Genomic DNA, 21,287 nt, shown 5'->3' on the forward strand with positions numbered 1-21,287 from the left:
TAGCATGTGTGTGGATGCTTATGTGCGAGTTTGATTGAATTTGCATGTGTGTTTGAGTCTATGTGTGGATGAGTGTGTGATAGAGTAGGGGGGTCAGGGAGATGAGTTGCTGACAAATCCATTAATTAAACCTCAGAAATCCATCCACTGCACAATAACAACTACAAGAAACGCCCCTGGAGCTAATTTAGGAGGGTGGGCTTTTCATTCTTTTGTAATTATTCTGGACACACGCTGTCATCAAAGCTCTCAGAATAGAGAAAACCAATCAACGAAAGGGATGGCAACAGAGAACATGTCTCTCCTGGTACAGACAAAGAATAGACATGATGTTTTAACCTCTGGTGTATTTGGTGTAATGAAATGTGTTTATGCGGTTTAGGTAAAAAAAAAAAAAAAGTGAGGTGTGCTGTGATTGGCCAGATATCCAGTGCGTCTTGATTGGCCGAATACCTTAAGTGTGCGACAGAAATGTCACGCCTATTAACATATTGTGATGTCCTGTCTGGCCCGGAGCGACGAGACATAAACATAAAGCCCATTATAAACGTGATATAAACATGATTTCTAGTCGTGTCCTCTTTTGAAAGGTCAAACAATGTAGTTGACTCTTAACTTTTATAAATAATATCTCTTTTGATGTGAAACTTTAGTCTTTGCAACTTCACAGATGTTCTTTGTGCACCAAGAGCTTGTACCACTCATGTGACCCCTTTAATAAATGTTTTGCAATGTTACAGTAGTATATATAATTCTATTTTAACACAATTCTAAACAATTTTACTAGTAATTTAAACGTTTTTATAAAAAATTAATTGACTTAACTTTAAGAAATATCTAAATAATATATATAAATATTAACACTATTTAATTGACATTTGTAAATAATAGGGGATGTCAACATAGTAAAATTTTCACAACTGTTCCAAATAAAATATGTTAAAAATGGGTTAAAAGGAGCTCATTTCTGGTTTGGTGTCAATGGAGGGATACTGGAAAAAAGGCAGTGAAATTCCTGGTACAAACTCTCCAACAAAGGCTCCTCAAAGACAACACAGCTCCAAAACATGACAAGCATGCTGCTAAGAAACCCATAATCACTCTTGAAACACGTTTCACACAAGCACTCTATGCTAATCACATTCAAACAAAGAAAATCCCTACGAAATACTGCTAATTACTTTGCGCTTCGCCTCAGAGGATCCAAAGGGTTCATGAGCTGTTTTTCAAGCCCCTGAAGCAGAGAGAGGACCAGCTTTGTGGGAGACCATCTCCATCCTTAAACCATTCTGACTGAACCTGTTCCAAATGCCACAGGGTCAATGCAGTTGGTGCATTCAGGCACTGAAGATAATATATGCGCATGCTATTTACGATGCTTTCTTAATTCTGTAGTTTATGCTAAAACCTTAAACCTCAAGATTCACCTTTCTCTCAGATCTGAAGACATCAGCAAATCACGGCGGCCTGACGTCTGATGAATCAGACTCATGTGTATTCCACACCGGGCTCTGTTGAACTTCATGTTTGCTTCGGCTCGTACTGTTGCCCTCAGGCACTGTGATTGTGCGCATGAGGCAACACGAGGTCATAATTCAGGTCAATGCTTTTTAGAGACATACAGATCATAACTCTGCATTTATTCCTCAGATTTTTTGGTGGATTTTAGGCATGTAATACAGCCTATCCCTTTTAGTCAAAGGAAACATTTCTGCATGCTATAAACACGTTTCTGTCTTCACCTGTCATGCAACATCCATACAACATGCTCTGACATCTACGAGCTGCAATAATAACCAAAAATGGAGAAAATATACTCCATATACTTTTGATCGTGTGCCAATACTGTAGTTTCTTATTTTAGCCTTTGTCTTCTGGTGATCTTGGCAATGCAGGAACATTTATAGCTATTTTGTGATCCTCAATGTGTTTCTGAATGAATGTGTGTAATATTAAATTACATCACATTACAACACATTACTCTTTCAGTCACACACTATCAGCAGGAAAAATCATGCAATTCAAGTGCAATGCCCAAGGGTCCAACAACTGTTCCCCATCTGGGATTCAAGCATCTGGCTCCATATTCCCTTCAAAATGTCAGTTCTTATAGTATGATCTTAAGACTATTACGCTATTATAAACAGAAGCATAGGTCTGGAAGTGCTAAATAACAGCTGTGATTGCATTATGCTGCATATGAGGGAAATTTTGCTAAGTTTGCCACAACAGACTAGCGGCAGAAGAGCTTAGCTAGTCTTGACATGAACACAAGGGAAAAGATTAATACTCCAAAAGAGCATTGCTAGTGTCACCAGTGCTAAATCTCTCATTATGGAAATCAGAAGGCTTTTTAAACCACACAGACTTGGAGTAATTGGAGACATTCTGGAACCATCCATCCACGTCTGGTCCGATCTCAGGATGTAAATGAGCAGTACCAGACCACTTTTTATTCGATAACAGCGGATTTATCCACTCTGAAAGGCAGCGTCAATTATATGAAAGTATATTACTGAATCCAGACAGTGAATTTACAAAATAATTCATTCTTTTTGTGCAATCAGTGCACATTTAATTGGTAAATCATCAGTCATGATGAGAAGTACTGTAAGAAGGAATCACATAAGCTTACAATGCATATATATATATATATATGAACCTCTAGTGTTTTGGGTTAAGAATAAGTGTAAATGTGCCATTGTGGGAAAATTTCTAATGTTCCTGGAGAGAATTGAGTGGTTTTTAAATGATGAAGTTTATATATTTACAGTGAAAGAGCATCTCTGTGCATTATCTGTGAGTACATTAACCTCATCCTGTTCAGCTTGCACAAAGCGATGGGCTTTTCAGCCCCCCATGCACAGAAACGCATAGATCAACACAATCAGCCCCTTGTATTGCATGTCATTCAACAGTACTGATGATTTTACGCAATGCCATAATATTATTGTCACAAGTCTGAGATGTTTTTGCCTTTTCATGTGCATTCATCCAGAACTTCACTCTTCATGGTTCCGGTCTAGGCCACTTACAATATTTACATTAAGGCGTGACAGAATTTCTTTTGAAAAATGACACTAACCATTTACTCCCATGTGTTTTGCAGAGCTACACATGGCAGAACAAATCCTGACATGTAGCCATCAATCACATGTGAATGCTGCATATCAATTCCAGGAGTTTCCTAGAAAACATCAAATTCTGGACAGCAAACAGCCTTTTTCTGACTATGCATGACTGCTATGTTGTAAATATGAAACAGCTGCGTGTATTCACCACTGAATTCTTCAAAGGAGAATGTGTAATTATTGCAGCATTAATGAGAACAGACAGATATATGTAAGGCATTTGACTTATCTAAATGAATAAAGACTGAAGCTTTTAAAATATTAAAAATACAGTATCTAAAAGTTCCAACATCTGGCAAAATCTGTCTTAACCAATCCTAAAGCGGGACTATGTCTATACAAACATGCAGAACTAATGTCTCTTTCTTCGCTATCGCTATACATAAATAGCTTTTTTTATGTAAACTGTTGCACTGAATGGAAAGAACTGTTCAATCTTATGTTTTACGAAGGATATGTATGGATCTTTAAAATTAGATTATCACAATAAACTGATCTCTTTATAGTAAACACTAAATACGGTAATAGTTGACTATACTTTAAGATGTGTTAAAATGGAAACCTGACAAATAACTGTGTAAGCAGAGATGAAGAGAAAAGGGGGAACATACTAAGAAAGAGATGTTGAGAGTGACAAAATAAAAGGAAAAAACACCCTAAACACTTTCATTAGTGCAGTCTAATTGATTGTTAAAATAAATAGCCAGTATACTAAACATATCTGGTTGAACAGTTACAATTATTCATTTGGGCCTTTACCACACTGAGACAAAGACATAAACACATCACTGAAGAGTCAAAATCTACACAGATCTTATAATATCCGGTATTGTGGTTGTGCTTGAGGTTGTCAAAGGAAGCTGGCTTGTGTTGGTGTATGTTCTTCAGCAAGTGACCGTTTTCTTCTGAACGCAAGTCACATGCTAGCTAGACACAATGCATCTGACAGACAGCTCTAGTTTTTACAGTAAAATAAACATTACTCCTCAGTCTGACAGAAGATGATGTTCAGTAATGTGGTGGCAGCGAGATATGCAGACAGACGGAAGACTTAAAAATGAATGTGAGAGGACAATGCATCAGAGTTCACAAAGGTCACAGCCGACAACCCTGATCATGCAACATGTATCCCAGCGTCCAGCTCAGACATCATCAATATGTATTAATCCACAGCCAACCACTCATCAATAAATGTCTAACTATTTTAGAAAACGACTAACTCATAAATGTAAATGCAAAATGCCCTTTTCATGTTATCTGGCAAATAATACACTACTCATCATACTGACTGCAAAATCTGAAAGGCAGACCAAAATCACAGCTCAAAAGGCACACAATTATTGTCAGAGAGACAATAACATTAAATACAATTTGCCAATCTTGCAAATATTCAGTGTTATCTCTCAAATATTTAATTTAACCTTTCAAATATTTATTTCATGTATTTAGAAGTATTCTGTTTCTTTGAAACGGTTATACGTTTCATATTTGTTTATTTAAATATTTCTAGATTTTAGAATGTTCATTAAAAGCTTAACATAGCTAACTAAAATAACAGAATAAAATCCACAAGTCTAAATGTGTCAGAGCAACAAAGCCCGGTGTAACGCGGTCAGCATGTGGGATGAAACACACATAAGAATGAATGAAAGAAAAAAGATGCATGCTGTCAAGCACTCTCTCTCCTTCCAGAAACAAAAAAGGCAATAATCAGCTCTCTGCAGTCTGCTTTTGAATCCAGGCAGAGACACACCAATGAAATACATAAGAAAACAAATCCAATTTACCTCTTAGGCAAGAAGGTCTCCTTAACTGGTAAGAGTGAGCTGGCCTGTCATCTCTATTAGAGTAGATTCCTCATTCATTTGTGCTGGCTGTTTACTTGCTTTGAAATCCTTTGACTAGAGGAGTAGGTCACTGTGGCTTACAGCCTGTGCCATCAAGAAGCAAAGCATGTTTGTAATTCCTTAATGACATGTCTACTGAGGGCTGTTATGCCTCTGTGCATCCTTACCACAAGCCCTTACTAACTGTCTCTGATGTCCCTTCTCTCTTTCTGCTTCCCTCACGCACAGCAAACACAGATTCCCCCGTCTGCCACCTCCTACTTTGACTTCTCCCCGCCCACCTTATAAATAATTAATCACCATGTGGGCAGACCCCTCCCCCCTTTGAAAAAGATCTCCAAACGTGCTCCACAGAACAAAAAAAAAAAACTATACACACATCAAGGAAAAACACAAATGCATGACATATATGTAAAACCGAGACGGTCAGGTGTGCTGTCCTCCCCCTCTCTGAGCGGGATACCGCCTGCTCACAGCTGGGGGTGGATTTAGCGTTTCTCGGGCTGGAAGACTCTCCCTCCTCCAGGCTTTCCCTCCGAGTTTTACCTCTCCATTACGACCCGCATCTCAATCTCGTGTACGTCTGGACCCCTTTTCACTTCCCTGCTTGCCCTCATGTCACCTACTGACAAATCAATACAATGTCAACTACATGCGATTCTCACTATCTATGATTAGAGAGGACTTATAGAGACCCATAGATGCTAGTCCCAGAGAGTTAGAATAAAATAATAAAGATATTTACAATTCTTGCTTCTAGTCAAAACAAACAAAAAAGGTTCATTAAAGAAGTTGTACTTAATTCCACATTCAGGATAGCAATTGCTCAGCGCGTGTTGATATATAGCAGAATATAACATACTAGCGAGGTCAAACACTTTCATAGCAACATCATTAAGAGAAATCTAATAATGTAAACACCTTCTGAGAAGATTCTAATTAAAATGAGCTGTTGGACAGTGTGACAATATGCGGCAATAATTGAAAATATGTTATGCATGTTATTCTGATGACTTATCATATTCTAATCAACAATGATTGCTGTATTATTTATGCACAGAACAATCATACTATAAAATATTATGGAATCTTATATTTGTGTTATTTTTTATATATATCGTGGCAATATTTTTTATGGGGTGGCATACGTTTTTGTTGTCAGATTTGTTTTATTAAAAAAATACAGTAAAATCAGTAATTTATGAAAAAAGATTTTTTTTCTGAAATGAAAATTTATACAGCTTTACTATTTTAAATTTATTTTAAAATGGAATTTACTTTTGTCATAAAGTCTTCAGTGTAACATGATCCCTCTGAAATCATTCTAATATGAAGATTTGGTGCTCAAGAAACGCTTCTTATTATTGTCATTGTTGAAAATAGTTGTACTGCTTAATATTTTCTGTGACAACCTTAATACATATTTCCAGGATTCTTTATTCTTTGAAAAAAAAAAGTTCAAAAGAGCAGCAATTGAAATATTTCTGTAACATTAATGTCACTTTTGATTAGTTTGATGCCACCTTGTTAAAAGTATTACTTCATAAACCATGGTATATGAATATGGTTATTGTGTAGTACCATCTTATATGCATCAAAGTACCAGTTTGTACCATCTAGTAAAAGCTAAGAGCTGCAGATGATTGACAGCTTAACTCGAAGCAGGACCCTTGATCCTGTGTCTCCAAGGTGGATTTACAATTAAAAGGTATTTAGATTACAAACTTAAGCACATTAAATTATGATGAGGGGTATCCTCTGTGACTGCATATCTATCTTCAGGAGTTTAACGGTGAGCATGAATACAAAGATAACAGCTCAAAACCTAATTTCAATGCAAAGTGAGATTAAACACTACAGTAACCTCTCTATTCCCCAGTTTGCTACACAGATCAAGGAATGTGGAGATTAAACAGTGTTTGTTGCTGTAGTGTATTTGCTTGTGACCTCAAACATGTACAGTCCAAGCACAGTGAAGGGCAGAATGGGTTTCTCTTATTTAGGAAATGTTTCACATTTTTTCCTTTCCACTGATGTCTTTTGTAGGGGCTCCTTCATGTAAGTAACTTCTTCGTGATTGGCACAGCAATTACAAGGAGCTGGAAGATCTAAATCCCTCAGGGGAAGCAGTGAGAAACAGAAAAGACATTACAAACTATCCCTTTAATTTTGTTTGGTAAAAAATGCATTTCAGTGGATCATTAAATCATCATTGATCTATTCTATTCTATTCTATTCTATCATAGATTAACAGGGTGGTAAAAAACATTTGTGCTTAAAAATAGATTTTCAATAAAGTGACATTCAGATATATTAATTCAATAACAAGTTCTGGGGTAACGAAACCTGTATTCACATCATGCAGACATTAAAAGGCTACGAGTAAAGACATTAGACACATTCCTGCTGTGTTGCCGTGCCATAGCATACTGTCACAAAGGGCCTGTCTTTCAATTGCATCAGGTGTAACGCTAATTGCATTGTTTAAATATTTAGAGCAGCTTGAGGCACACAAAGGCACAGGGATAGGGAGGGGCATGGGTTAAAAAGAGCAAGAGCGGGAGGGGGCGGAAGAAGAGAGAGATGATAGGAGAAGAAAGGATAGAGGAATATGAATGTATTTGAGAAAGATAGAATTAGAAAGGCTCTTGTTGAAATTAGAAAGGCTCCAGGATAGGACATGAGTAAAACAAAGAGATGCAACAGTGGAGCATCATGGCTGTTTGAGCAAAGTAAGGCCTCCTTTGTCTGTGTCGAGGGAAATGAAAGCTGGGATGAGACAAACTGGATGTTGTTTTTTTCTTCTTTTCAGTAATCAACGGGGCGGCTCATTAGAGACTAACGAGAGGTCTGAAGAGCACACTTGGGATGGATGGGAGCTGGCAGGTTTATGAGAGAGGCCATGTACAAAAGCTGCCAGTAATGAGCTGAAACGGGTCCATGAGAGTCCCGCTGGAGTGCATCCCACTCTGACATGTTCGGTCGTGTAACCCAGCGGCTTTTGAACACTTGTTTGTGTATAAAAGGAAAAAAGATAAAACATTGTTTATAGCTTTCTGTATAAGATCAACATAATGCCAGGGCTACTTGGTATGACACCGTTTGAGATATTATTACAATTCAAAATAATAGAAGAGTATTTATTCGAAATCTAAATACTTTGTAAATGTCTTTATTTTCACTTTTGATCATTTTACTATATCCTTGCTGAATAATATCATTATTTGCTCTTTTTTAAATCAAGTTATAGATTTTTCAATTAACTATTCCTTTAAAGAAAGTCTTTGTCTTGTTTTCAAAGACAGCACGTGTAAGAAAAATGCATGCTGCACGTTGACTAATGGCACTTGGCAACGATCCTATTCTCAATGGTTGGTCAGGTCAACAAAGTGTTAAAGTCATCTAGATGAAGGAGTATCCAGGTCCACATGCTAGTTCCCATGCCTCCCATCTGTTTATGTAATATATCACTTCCCTAGTCAATAAGAGGCATTATACATCACAAATAAGCCAGTTTTTCCTAATGAAATCAAATCCTACATGAAATAATTTCTTACACCACAGTAATCAAATTTGACACCTTCGATATCTATTAAAACCATAATAGATAACTATTCTGGGGTGCGTTTCCCAAAGACCTGGGGTGAATTTCTAAAAAACCTGTAAAGAGTACAAAAAACATTGAAAGTTCTCTCTGATCCTGCTGATGAGGTCTGGCAGCTCCTGCAGACAGCTGGTCTTTCGTTTATCAGGTCTATACCTCTTCACACACATTCTGTCCTGGTCTGTCCCACCCTCCATTGATCCAAAGACCCCTCTCCACTTATCCTGCTGTGTACGGAGCCAGTCAGAGGGTCAGTTTAATGGCAGCCCTTCAGAACAGCTGCTGCCGAAGGCCAAGCAGATACATCTTGTGACCCTTGAGACAGTCCTTCCTTTCTTCCATGATCCAATTCACTCTCTTCTTACATATATTTAACAGCCACATAAAGAGGAAACATCAAAGAAAGAAAAAAATGTTTTTATGACCCGAAACGACATAAATTCTATCTGGATCAATGATATTGATTTACTTTCATATATATCCTGAAGCTCTTCTTTTAGGCACTTTAAAGTGAACTCCCTCAGTTCCTCGGTTCTTGCATCAGCTCATATTTACATATTATTAACACAAAATGTAAAGAGTAAAACACTTGGATTCAGTGGCTTCAATGTCTCATGAACATGGATGTGATATCATCAGTTATGTAATCCATTAAATAGTTGAAGGGTCATAGGTTACGCTCATGTCACTTGTACAACCACAGAGCAGATGTCAGGTAGGCCACAGCCTTGACACAAACACAATAACTCTAACAGCAGGGTACCTGGCTGCCTTAGTTTCTCCCCAATAAGCCACTGGCTCGTGGCTTAGCTTAAGCAGGAACATGGGTAGACTCTGTAATTCAATGAAGACCCTGAACAGCAGGGCTATTAGAGGTGTAAAATGTCAGAGTGTTTGGATCAGAATGTTCTAGGTGATGTAAACGGTTTCTCTGAACTACTACTTAACAGATCGCATAAAGACAGAGATGGGGCATTACAGAGAATGAGAGATGAAACAGCTAAGGAAGCAGCTGGTCAAAAAAGGAAGTGAAATCAATGTAAATGATGCTGTATCTATATCCATATTTATGAAAACGGTCCTTGATGCTGATTGGCCAATGCACCATTCCTGTCAGGGTCATAGCAAGGCAAGGTAAGTTAATTTGTATAGCAAAATTTCATACACAATGGTAATTCAAAGTGTTCTACATAAAAGAAAAGAAAATAATAATAATAATAATAAAAAGAAATAATCACAACAATAAAGCAAGGTCATAAACAACAAAGACCCCCCAAAAAAAATCTGAATTGGGGGGTGGGGGGCTATGTGGTTTCAGACTTTCAAAGGGTGCACATGTGTACGCAAATCCTACGAAATCTTATATCAAATCACAAACTGTAAAATATTACAAGTGAAGAGAAGATAGAGTCATTTTACCAGTGCTGCACAGTACACCTGTACTGCACCATGCTACAACACAGTAGTGTGATTGCAAACAGGAACAAGTATACTACAAAGAAATGTCCTGTCGGTGCGTTATTCGAGCTGACTTTGCTTTTCCGGTAAGCATGAGTGGTACACAAGTGGAGCATTCGCATTGGGCCACAAACAACTCAACAGAATGCACAGTCATAAAAACAGAATATTGGGCAGAGGCGGAGCATCACACAGCTGAACGCTATTTTGTCTCTTTTGGCCAAAAAACGAAAATTCTATTTTCAGCCAATCATTTTCAGTGGCCTAAATTTAATTGCATCCCTAATAAAAACAGATGAAACCTTACTATTACATTTAAAAAAAATAAGCCAAGAGCAGCAATGAGTGATTTTCTCATTCGTCTTTTGTTGGTTGATTACTATTAAAGGTCCCCTTCTTCGTGATTCCATGTTTTAAACTTTAGTTAGAGTGTAATGTTGTTGTTAGAGTATAAATAATATCTGTAAAATTCTAAAGCTCAAAGTTCAATGCCAAGCGAGATATTTGATTTAAACAGAATTTGCCTACAAAAAACGACCCATTTGGACTACATCCCTCTAGTTCCTGCAGTAATGACGTCACTAAAACAGTTTTTTAACTAACCTCCGCCCACATGAATTCACAAACAGGGGGCGTGGCCTTGTTGTGCTCCGACGGAGAAGACGGAAGAGCTGAGTTTGTGTTTGCCATGTCGTTTGAAACGCTGTTATTTTCATCTCTGAGTCCAATCATCTTTGTTTGGGCTTCCCAGGGACGCTGTACTTAGAGATCAATGATTACAATTTATGTTTAACTCGGTTCCGGAAAATTATAATCCACATGTAAAACTATGTGCAGCAAATTTTGCTGAAGACTGCTTGCTGAGGACAACTTTCTCAATCAATTTAATGCCGGATTCGCACAAAGATTATTCTTGAAAGATGGAGCAGTTCCCTCTTTGTCTGGAGAAGGTGTTGTTTATGGACCACAACCGGTAAGTGTATTTTATTATTTAAGTTGGTGCGTTTAACAGTTTCTGTAACTTATTACACAAAGGACAACGCTGTTTAGATTTGTTAACTAGATATTAGGGCTGTGCAAAAAAACGAATGCGATTTTCATGCGCATCTCGTCAGTAAAAACGCTCCTGTGACTATAAATACATCTACAGCACACGCTCCTGCCCAACTGCTTCTCAAAACTACTCCAAAATTAGCGTTTGCAGGAGGGCCGCGTGCTGTAAGCTCTTGTCGATTCACAACACAGGAACCGCTGGCACAATCTGAACTCGTTATGTATTTCTGAAGGAGAGACTTCATAGAACAAGGAAGACATCTGCCCGTTTTTATGACAGTGAAAACAGCGGTATACAGATAGGTGAATTGTGTGAAAAATACTGTTTTTTTAACACGCAAAACATGAACACATGTTATATTGCACACTGTAAACACAATCAAAGCTTCAAAAAAGCGCGTGAAACGGGACCTTTAATGTTTGACAGACTGCATGGATCTAATATACTGTACTGTACACATGTGCTTTCTTTCTCAGTTCTTTTCGTTAACATATTATATTATATTATATTATATTATATTATATTATATGAAGGAATTAACTAATATAATTACTTTAATAATAAGAATATATAATTATAATTATAATAATTCCCGTTGGTAAAAAAAAAAAAAAAACGTATAACACATGTGACCTATAAAACAAACTCTTGTGGGCCAAACATCGAAAACATATGGATCAGGATGAAATGCACCACAGATCAGGGCTCTGAGTGTTTAACTGTGTCAGTTGAAGAGTCAACCTCGGGTCTGACATCAAGTGTGTTAAGCCCTGGGGTCGCGATTCAGTTTAGTCTCCAGACCTACTTTACATCTACACTGACAGAAGGCTGAATCAGAGTGAGTGTTAACAAAAAGCTCTTCCTACATATCGGTCAAGCAGCGGCTGTCGTGTGCAGACCCGCTGAACCCTCCCCCGTCGGCTCCTCAGGAGTCTCTATCAACAGGAGGTGTTGTCATTTCTTCAGTTAATTGTTGGCAGAGCCCCGATCTGCCCTCAAGAAGTCTGGACAAGGGAGGGAAAGCTTTGGTCTCCCACCAGAACGTGTGTGCATCCCCCCAAACGTGCGCGCACACACACACACCAACGTCTAAGAATACAATGGGTAAAGCAGCTGGACTGCAGAACCACAAGACAGTCCTGCATACATAATTACAAAACCAAGACAAGCCATCTGTGCCATGGACATCATAACATCTGCTTCAGATCAATAACATTCACAAATAAAGAAAGTGGATTTTTTAAATCCAAAAGATCATCAATTCAAAGCTTCCTTTTTACAGTATGACATAACATGCAGTTTAAGCATTAGGGGTCTTTGATAATGATGTAACCTCCCATTGGGATCCAAAAGACACCTGTTCTGTATGAAAACACTGGTAGTGACTTGTAACACTGTACAGGTCTCAGAGGGGCTGCTGAGGGCCCTTCAAAAAGACTAAATACATTTACATGGGCTTATGCAGACTTGTAAAACAAAGACAGTATCTATGAAGAATGAAGGAAGGATAATACAACTGCAAAGCCATGTGTGTCTCTGGATATTATACAGAAACATGGCACTAATTATAGGAAATTAACTTACTGCATTATCTTTCAGACTAAGAATAAAGAATAAGAATGGTTCAAATTATCTAATATAATTTTTTAAAAAGGATACGTTTACAGAGGCTAGATTTTTTTATTAAAACTACAGTAAACACAGAGATATTGTGAAATGTTATCTATTTGAATATATTTTAAAATGAAATTTATTTCTGTGATGTTCTCTAGTCTTCAGTGTCACATGATTCTTCAGAAATCCTTCTAAAATGCTGATTTGGTGCTTAAGAAACATTTCTTATTATCAATGTTGCTTAATAATTTTGTGGAAACTGATAATTTTTCAGAATTGTTTGAAGAGCAGAAAGTTGAAATGTACAGGATTTATTGGTAATATAAATCTTGTTTGTCATAAATGTCACTTTTGATATGAAAGTTTGCGAAGAAAAACAGAGAAATAACATTATTAGCATTCATTTTCATTCATATAGCTTTAAATGCTTACAAATATAATATAATATATAAATAAATATATATATTCCCAGACTACAAAAAGGCATAAAGAGTGTCATCATGACTGCAGTCTCATCCTCTTGAGAGCCGTGGGAAAAGACAAGGATAAAAGTGTCACTGCTTACCATTAGGTTATTTTAGATCATCAAATTACTGACACCCCCCTCTGAGAAACACCTGCAGGCATGGTTATTATTTCTAGGGACAAAATGCTTGTGCCAAACCAAGGTTATCACGTCTCAGCTAATTAGATGGAATGAATATGGCCAAAAATACCCACGAATCTTAAAAATATCAGCATAACACTTTCAAGCTGACATTTTAGGCTAATTTAAAGAAGCAGGAATTAAATGAAATGATGAAATGTGATAAAGGGAGTTGCTACCTAACACAACAGACAGGACACTGTGTTTCTGTGAATATCAGGTGAAGCCCTGAATCTGACCTACTGCACATGTAGCGGGCAAAGAGAATCCCTTCTAGAATCAGCGCTTAAAGGGATAGTTACAAAAAAAAAAAAAAAAAAAAAAAAAAAAAAAGGAAGAAGAAGAAGAAGAAAAAAAGAAGAAGGATTGATTTATTTATCCATAAAATAATACATACTGGTGTTTAAGTGATTTTACTCCAGAGGACATGCTATTTTCCCTTACAGAGTCACATTTACTGTAGCACCAGATACAGTCAGAGTTATTATAGTTTACCAAAACTAAAAACATTTTTGGTAGGCCCATTTGAAATAAAATTAATGTTAACTTAAATAAAATGTAACTAAAAAAAAAAAAAAAGTTAACTAAAATTAAAAATAAAATATTTACCAAAATAATTTTCAAATAAAAAAATAAATAAAAATATATTACAATTTTAGTAGGAACTATATATCAATGACATTAAAATAAGCTTGATGGAGAGTGACATGCAGAACTGAATATTAAATAGATCCCTATAAAAACACCATTACTGAGAAATTACTCCATTTGACACACATAAATTAAATTGTCTTGTGTCAACATAATTTTTTTTTATGGCATCCCCTTCCCCCCTTCCTCACCCACCACTTTCATCTTTGATTATCATATTCAAGCGAGCAACTGTGTTATACAAACTAATCATAATTTAATGTTCTCAAATCTAAATGAAACCCTGACATTTCAAGCTGCCCTGCGATGGCGCATTAGGTTATAAACACAATCACCTTCTGGGTGACTCACCCACATGAAAGCAAAACAGTGTGACACTTCTGCACATAATGACCTTCGAAACAGCTGTGACGACGTTGACCTTTGGGTTATGGCCCTGGAGAAGGAAAAATAAACTCCATCTCGTAACCTCACCGAGATAAAGAGCAATCTGTATCCTCTGAAAGCCATCACAATGACAAACAGATCGATTCAAATGCCTTAAAAGGATATGCTAGTCTAATTAACAGCAATGCAAGGAGATGAGCAAGAGTGATACAATGGAGAAAAAACCGAGAATGATGGTTGATAGACATCCTGACATTAACAAACCCTCATTTCCTGACCTTTGCCGAGATCAGCCATTTAGCACTTGCACACAGGACTTTCTGAACACATTAGCCACTAGTCCATGGTGACCCAATTAAAACATCATAAATGAGAAGCTGCAGCATCTAACTAAAAGTCTAAACAACTTAAATGACAGGATTAAAGAGCCCTTATCTGACCCGAGGTCAAAATGTTACGTAATGTTATCAAAATGCTATGCTAACAACAAAACAAGCTATCATTTCCAACGTGGGAAGAATTCTGAAATATTGGAATCACTGCCAAGACCTAAAGTAGTAATTTCTTGAGCACTTATTCATTCATTCAAACAACTATTATTTGTATAAATATTATAAATTAAACATATAGTAGTATAGAAAGAAATGAAATTATTCATTTCAATTATATTTTTACAAATATCTATAATAGTCTACATTATACTTTATCTATCCATATATTGTACGTCACGCACTCATTTTAAATACAATATTCATCTGGTAATTTCAGGTATTATTTTGAGGCCAAAAAGCAAATTACTCGTAAAGTAACGGGTCCATGACTTCATTCAGTAAATGTACAAATGAATAATGCAAGACTTGCTGTTTTCATTTAGCTCAGTTAATGTCAATGCAGGTTACATGCTAACGGTTATCAAGTGGCATGTTTAAATGTGTATGGCAACAAACCCCTGGCTGATTAAAAATTAAAAGCAAAAAAAAAAAAAGGTTCTTCTAAATCATGGGATATATAAATAAATGAATATTTAGCCTACATTTATTTGTTGCTCCATTCTAGTCTGCAATATCTCATAAAACCCAGAGGCCCATATATTATAATTTCCTAAAGCACTGATTCATTTTCAGATAAGATTTTCCATTCATCATAATCTCATTTTGACTCTTTCAAACTAAAAAGGGGGTGTTGCAGCAAGAGGTGCAGATGGGAACGTGTGCAATTTGGCTGGTCTTTCCCTAAAAGCCCCACAGCATATATCTGGCACAGAAAATCCTTCTCTCTCCCCATGCATCTGCGCTGTCTGTTTGTGTCACGGAGCACTGAGGTGAGGTGAGACATGAAATGATTTGCACAAACTGAGCATTTATAACCTCGAAACTGTACACGCAAATTAAGAGAGTGCTGGGAAATTCATATTTCTTTGTTCTTTCATATATAATAAAGGATTCTTTCGAAGTATATATTTTTTCATTTATTTATTGTCTAGCAGCTAGTCTTCTGTAGTTGCTTGTTATTTCAGTACCTGACAGCCCCCTTGCCACACACACATGCATTTCTTTCATCTTCTTTATTTGCTGACATCAATAAATCTCCTCTGACGATGGGGGAAATTTCCCTTGTTGTGGTCTCTCTGTGCTCCTGTCCATCACACTCATATTTGGTGCACTCCACAAAACACACTTCGGTACAAATCTGGTCGAACCAGTAAAAACTGTCAGTCAAAGATTGTTTTCTTCTGTTTTTTTATCTTACCAATCATTCCCTCCCCTTTCATGTCAATCTGATCCCCCTCTTTATTTCTCTCTTTCTTGGCCCACTTTTTATTGAACAATGGAGACAATCGGGCGTCCCTTGAGGGTAGATGAGGGCGAGTTTAAATATCAAAAGCCCACAATGGACACCACGCCAGACTCCAAGGAGCTCCTTTTCCTGGCCCCCACTGTCCATCTGCTTATAACGGGAGAAATGATGGAAGAAGGAAAGCTAGTGAGAAAGGAGCCACAGTGACAGACTTTCGTGTCTCGCTCCTTTCTCGCCTTTTTCTTATTGTTTTCAGCAACTCAATCGTGATTCTCCATGTCAGCTGTCAAATAATGCTATTTGTGCCCCTTAATGAGTTTAATGATGAATAGCTGATGGGCGATTTTACAATGTGTTAATATGGAAATTATTACCACATTATTTTATGTTTCATTACATTTGTTGGTACAGGACAATCTTATAGGGATAGTTTACCCACAAATAAAAAAAATTTGCCAATAATATCCGCCCTTATGTTGTTCCAAACCCTTTGTTCATCTTCGGAACACAAATTAAGATACTTTTGATGAATTTCAAGAGCTTTCTGACCCTGACAGCAATGCAACTACCACGTTCAAGGCCTAGAAAGGTATAAGACATTGATAAAACCTTAGTTTTATGAATCTATGAAAATACTTCTTGTGCACAAAGAAAACAAAAATAATTGCTTCATTTAAATAATTTCTTCTCTTCCATTTAATTATATGGCGGCGTAAAAGTATAGTAAATCAATACATCAAAAATAAACATAAGTATATAAAAATACAGTTAAAATTACTTGTATATTACTTTCTCTTGCATCTGGATTATTATATAAAAACAACTGGGTTTTGGAATTAAACGGTCAATTTGCTTGCCACAAAATATATTAAGCAGTGCAGCTGTTTTGTATAATTTCATAATTCAATTTTTATAATAACAACACTGATAATAATAATAAGAAAAGTTTCTTGAGCACCAAATCATCACAAGAATTGATTACTTTTTAAAATGCATTACAATAGAAAAGCCTTTGTGAGCATAACACAGTTACTAACTATTGAATGGTAGTGTATAATGAAAATATCAATATCAAAATAAACTAAAATGCATTTATTTACTGTAGCTAGAGATGGCACAATGCATTTGACAAACACATTATCTGTCTGTTGGAAAACTTACAGAGACCACATATGAGGACACAAAACATTCCTCTCTTCTCTTTCTCGAAACCTCCCTCCCCTCAAGCCCTAAGGCTCAGGTTTCCCAACAAGAATGAGTCTTCATTTCCCACACATCATCCTGTTCTGACTGCATGACACAAATATAGAAAGCTAAATCTCACAGCAATTGCATGGTACAAGACCGCTGACATAAATAAAGAATCTTCTGTAATATACCTGAGCTATATGTCCCAAGTGACTCAATGTCAGTCTTAACGTGTGAAACAACACTAATAAGAACAAAGAGGCCAATTTGAAGATGTCAGGCAGTTCTATGGCAGTCTAAATGTGGTTCTCCCATTTCTAACAACATCAAGTGCAAAACCTCACACCTTGACCTCCGAACCATTCACCATCCAAAAAGATGGCGTGTAACTGTCTATTTATTTCATTCAAACAAGAGAACAAGACAAGACATGCATCATGTTTTCCCCATTGTTTACGGCGACAGGTGTTTCCACCTGAGCAGAATTGATGGGGAAATTCCAGGGCTTGCTGGCCTTCTGTGATCCCGAGGGATACACGGATCTAATGAAGACCCCATCTCCGTCACCCTTGAACAAGATACAATGTGAAAATGTGTCATATCAGATGACTCTTTTGCTAATTTGAGCAAAAGGGTTATTGATTTCCTAGGCTAACTACACTGACTGTAATCTAGTGAAAAATGATTCAACCATATGGCTTTAAATTGGATATGGAAACGATTTTCTCCGAAAATCAATGATACATTAATATGCAGGATTCAGTTTAAACACGGACTTATTACTCCTAATGACAAGCTGTCCTGCTGAAAAGTTCACAGTTATGAGATTTTACTTTGAGCGGTTTTGTTGATGAATAGTCCACCCAAAAATTTAAATGTACTCATCCCTCAGACTACCCAGATGAATCTGTTTCTTGTTTAATCTATGTTTTATCAGCTGTTTAAACTATGATTCTAATGGCACCCATTCACTTCATTCGATAAAACAAAAAAAACAAAACAAAAAAAATGCATTTAACCCATCCAAAGTGCACACACACAGCAGTGAACACACACCCGGAGCAGTGGGCAGCCATTTATGTTGCGGCGCCCAAGGAGCAGTTCGGGGTTTGGTGCCTTGCTCAAGGGCACCTAAGTCATGGTATTGCCGGCCCAAGACTTGAACCCACAAACCTAGGGTTACGAGTCAACCTCTCTAACCACTAGGCCATGACTTCCCCTTATTTACTGGTTAACAAGTAATTGTAATGGAGTAGAAACTTCACAATCACGGGAAGGAGGAGGCGGGAACCGACGGACATTCAAATAAAGCTTTTAATAACAAAATAAACACAAAACAGCACGACAGCCCCTCGCGGACGACTGTCGTGCCCCAACAAAACCAAACACAAAATAAAGCCCAGGCCTGGTCCTCTCTCGTCCTTCACTGTCGTCGCTCCTCTTTTGTATCCTTCCAATCTCCTCCATGGGACTCGAGACCGGTGAGTGGAGCAGGTGTCACTCATTTCCCAATCACTTCACCGGGCTCGCTCCGTTCCCATGGCTCTTGGCCCCGCCCCACTCGTCACAGTGATGAAATGCTACATTTAGCCAAATATGCTCTGATGAAGAAGTCCATCTGATGCCTTGTAAGACGAGGCCATGTACAGTTTCAGCATATGTTGATTTTTGAATGAACTATAACTTTAATTTAATCTCTTTATGCTTTTTTAAACAGATTATATTATAGAGTAAACATAATACAGGCACAATACAGATTTACGTAGTTGTTAGTGTGCCTTCAACAAAGGTTCGCAAATACTCCTACTGCTCCCACTGTCTAGTTAATAGTTAGCTTTTTCAGCTAACATTTACCATCGAGTCCCCAGCATTCTGTGACTCTGGTGCCTCAAACATCTGTCATTCAATGAGTTTTAACAAAACAAATCCGCAAGGAGTTCAATGGTTCTGCACTAAAGAAAAGGCATCCTCTGTTACAAGATTTCCTCCTTTCAGCCATAAACAATACTGCAAATCAAACAAGAAGGTACACATTAAAAGGTATATTCTAACCCTTTTCAACATCAAAGGTATATTATTCTAACCCTTTTCAACATCATATTTATTATGTACAATGTAAAACCTGTGTCAACATGTGATTGAAGGAGCCTCTCTGATGTCTTAGGTTTGTTTGATAGCTAAAGAAAGAAGCATCCAACTCTTTAAAATGACTCAAAGTGATAGTCAATTGAAGCCTTTTTTATTCAGATTCTTTTCAAATAAAAGTGTCTGTTCATTTAAAGTATATTTAACTCAGCTTCTATTAAATGTTGATAAAAGGTGTGATTGCATTGTTTACTTTTGACTTTTGATAGTATCGTTCAAGAAAGTGGTTATGGTTCATTGTCCAGTTTAGATATTTATAATGAATGGAGACTTTGCCAAGCTGGTCTAGCTACTTTAGTTAAAAAAAAAAAAGTCAACCGAAAGGTATTTATGTATATATCTGTATATATATTAGTGCTGGGTGCTATTAATTGCATCCAAAATAGAAGTTTTTGTTTACATAATAAATGTGTGTGTACTGTGTTTATTTATTATGTATATGTAATACACACACATGCATGCATACATTTAAAAAAAATATGTTATGTTTATATATTAAATATATGTATATACATTATGCATTATAAATTATATGAATATAAATATAAATTATTAAATAAATAATTATTAAATCAATATAGTCTAAATAATATATATACTCAGTACAGGAACATTTATTATATAAACAAAAATCTTTATTTTGGATGCAATTAATCGTTTAAACGCATATTAAGTAGGCGTGTATATGTATGTGTGTGTGTGTGTGTGTGTGTGTGTGTTTAAAAAAACAAATCTTCTGATTACATCACATGAGCCACACACACACACACACACAAACACACACACTTCATCATTTGTCTCATCACTAATTGCCATGGACAATATTTTATGTACTTTCAATGCTTAATTTATGTGTTTAATCTATTAGTAGCAATTCCTTTGGGAAAACACTTTCCCTGATGAATACGAATGACCCTCTGCTTCAGAAGCCTGTGCAGGTGCAGGGCTGCTGGCTTCACAGAGCCAGTGGCCTCCCTGCAGATGTAGGGCCCCATGTGTGCCCTGCTAAAAGTCACCGAGAGAGACATCACAAATACAAAAAGAAGTAAAAGCCAGCGATGACTGTTACAGACAGTTCCCATAGTGCCTATAATGCTTGAATGCTTTGAAACAAGAAAAATAAGGATGCAAATATACAATGCACTGCAAATGCTTTGATGTTGCACATCAAAAACACAATAACTCACAGAGGTCATTGTTGGAGAGGCAGAGGTGAGCTCTACTATAGATCAAACAGAACGTCTGAAACAGCACGTAAAGTGAAGGTGTGGCGGTTATGAAAACACAATCTCTCATTCATTGATTTTGTTGGATAGTTAGCTACTGGGCCTTGATAAAATATTCAGAGTGCATCAGACCGGAAGGGCTTCGTATGGAAACAGGAGTGAGTCATGCAGTGAGATGCATGAGTAACTTCATGTTCTCTTTAGTGATATTAACAGAGAATCTCTGCTGTCGCATGAAAATTATGTGTGATGGTGGCAGGGAGCAGACCACGAACAATATATATTTCAATAACAATATTATATCAGTCTACCTATCAGCTGCACTCATTATTTACAATATTTATTACATTTAATACATATCCAATTTAAACCATTTAAAATAATTTTGTGTGTGTGACCCTGGATGTCTTAAAAAGTAGCACAGGTATATTTGTAGCAATAGCAAAAAAATACATTATATGGGTCAAAACTTCATTTGGACAGATTTAAATATATAAATCTAAATTTTTTTTAAAAACTGACCATTATGTTTTTGTGGT

At 36.8% G+C, this 21,287-nt stretch overlaps 1 protein-coding gene across 16 annotated transcripts in view; it reads right to left on the minus strand.

Moving 5' to 3' along the window:
• Positions 1-21,287, minus strand: part of LOC113111203 (neurofascin-like) — a 71,627-nt gene that overhangs the window by 46,063 nt on the left and 4,277 nt on the right. For 2 of the 16 annotated variants that reach the window (XM_026275743.1, XM_026275739.1), the window contains exon 1: positions 4,919-5,292. The exons of 1 other annotated variant lie outside the window; for it this stretch is intronic. The gene's annotated coding sequence lies outside the window, so the exon portion shown is untranslated. Of the gene's footprint in view, positions 1-4,918; positions 5,293-21,287 lie in introns of those variants that run through there. 13 more of the 16 variants (XM_026275741.1, XM_026275746.1, XM_026275744.1 and 10 more) reach the window with 9 other exon arrangements.

This window comes from Carassius auratus, chromosome 11 (assembly GCF_003368295.1).
Source record: "Carassius auratus strain Wakin chromosome 11, ASM336829v1, whole genome shotgun sequence".
Lineage (NCBI taxonomy): Eukaryota > Metazoa > Chordata > Actinopteri > Cypriniformes > Cyprinidae > Carassius > Carassius auratus.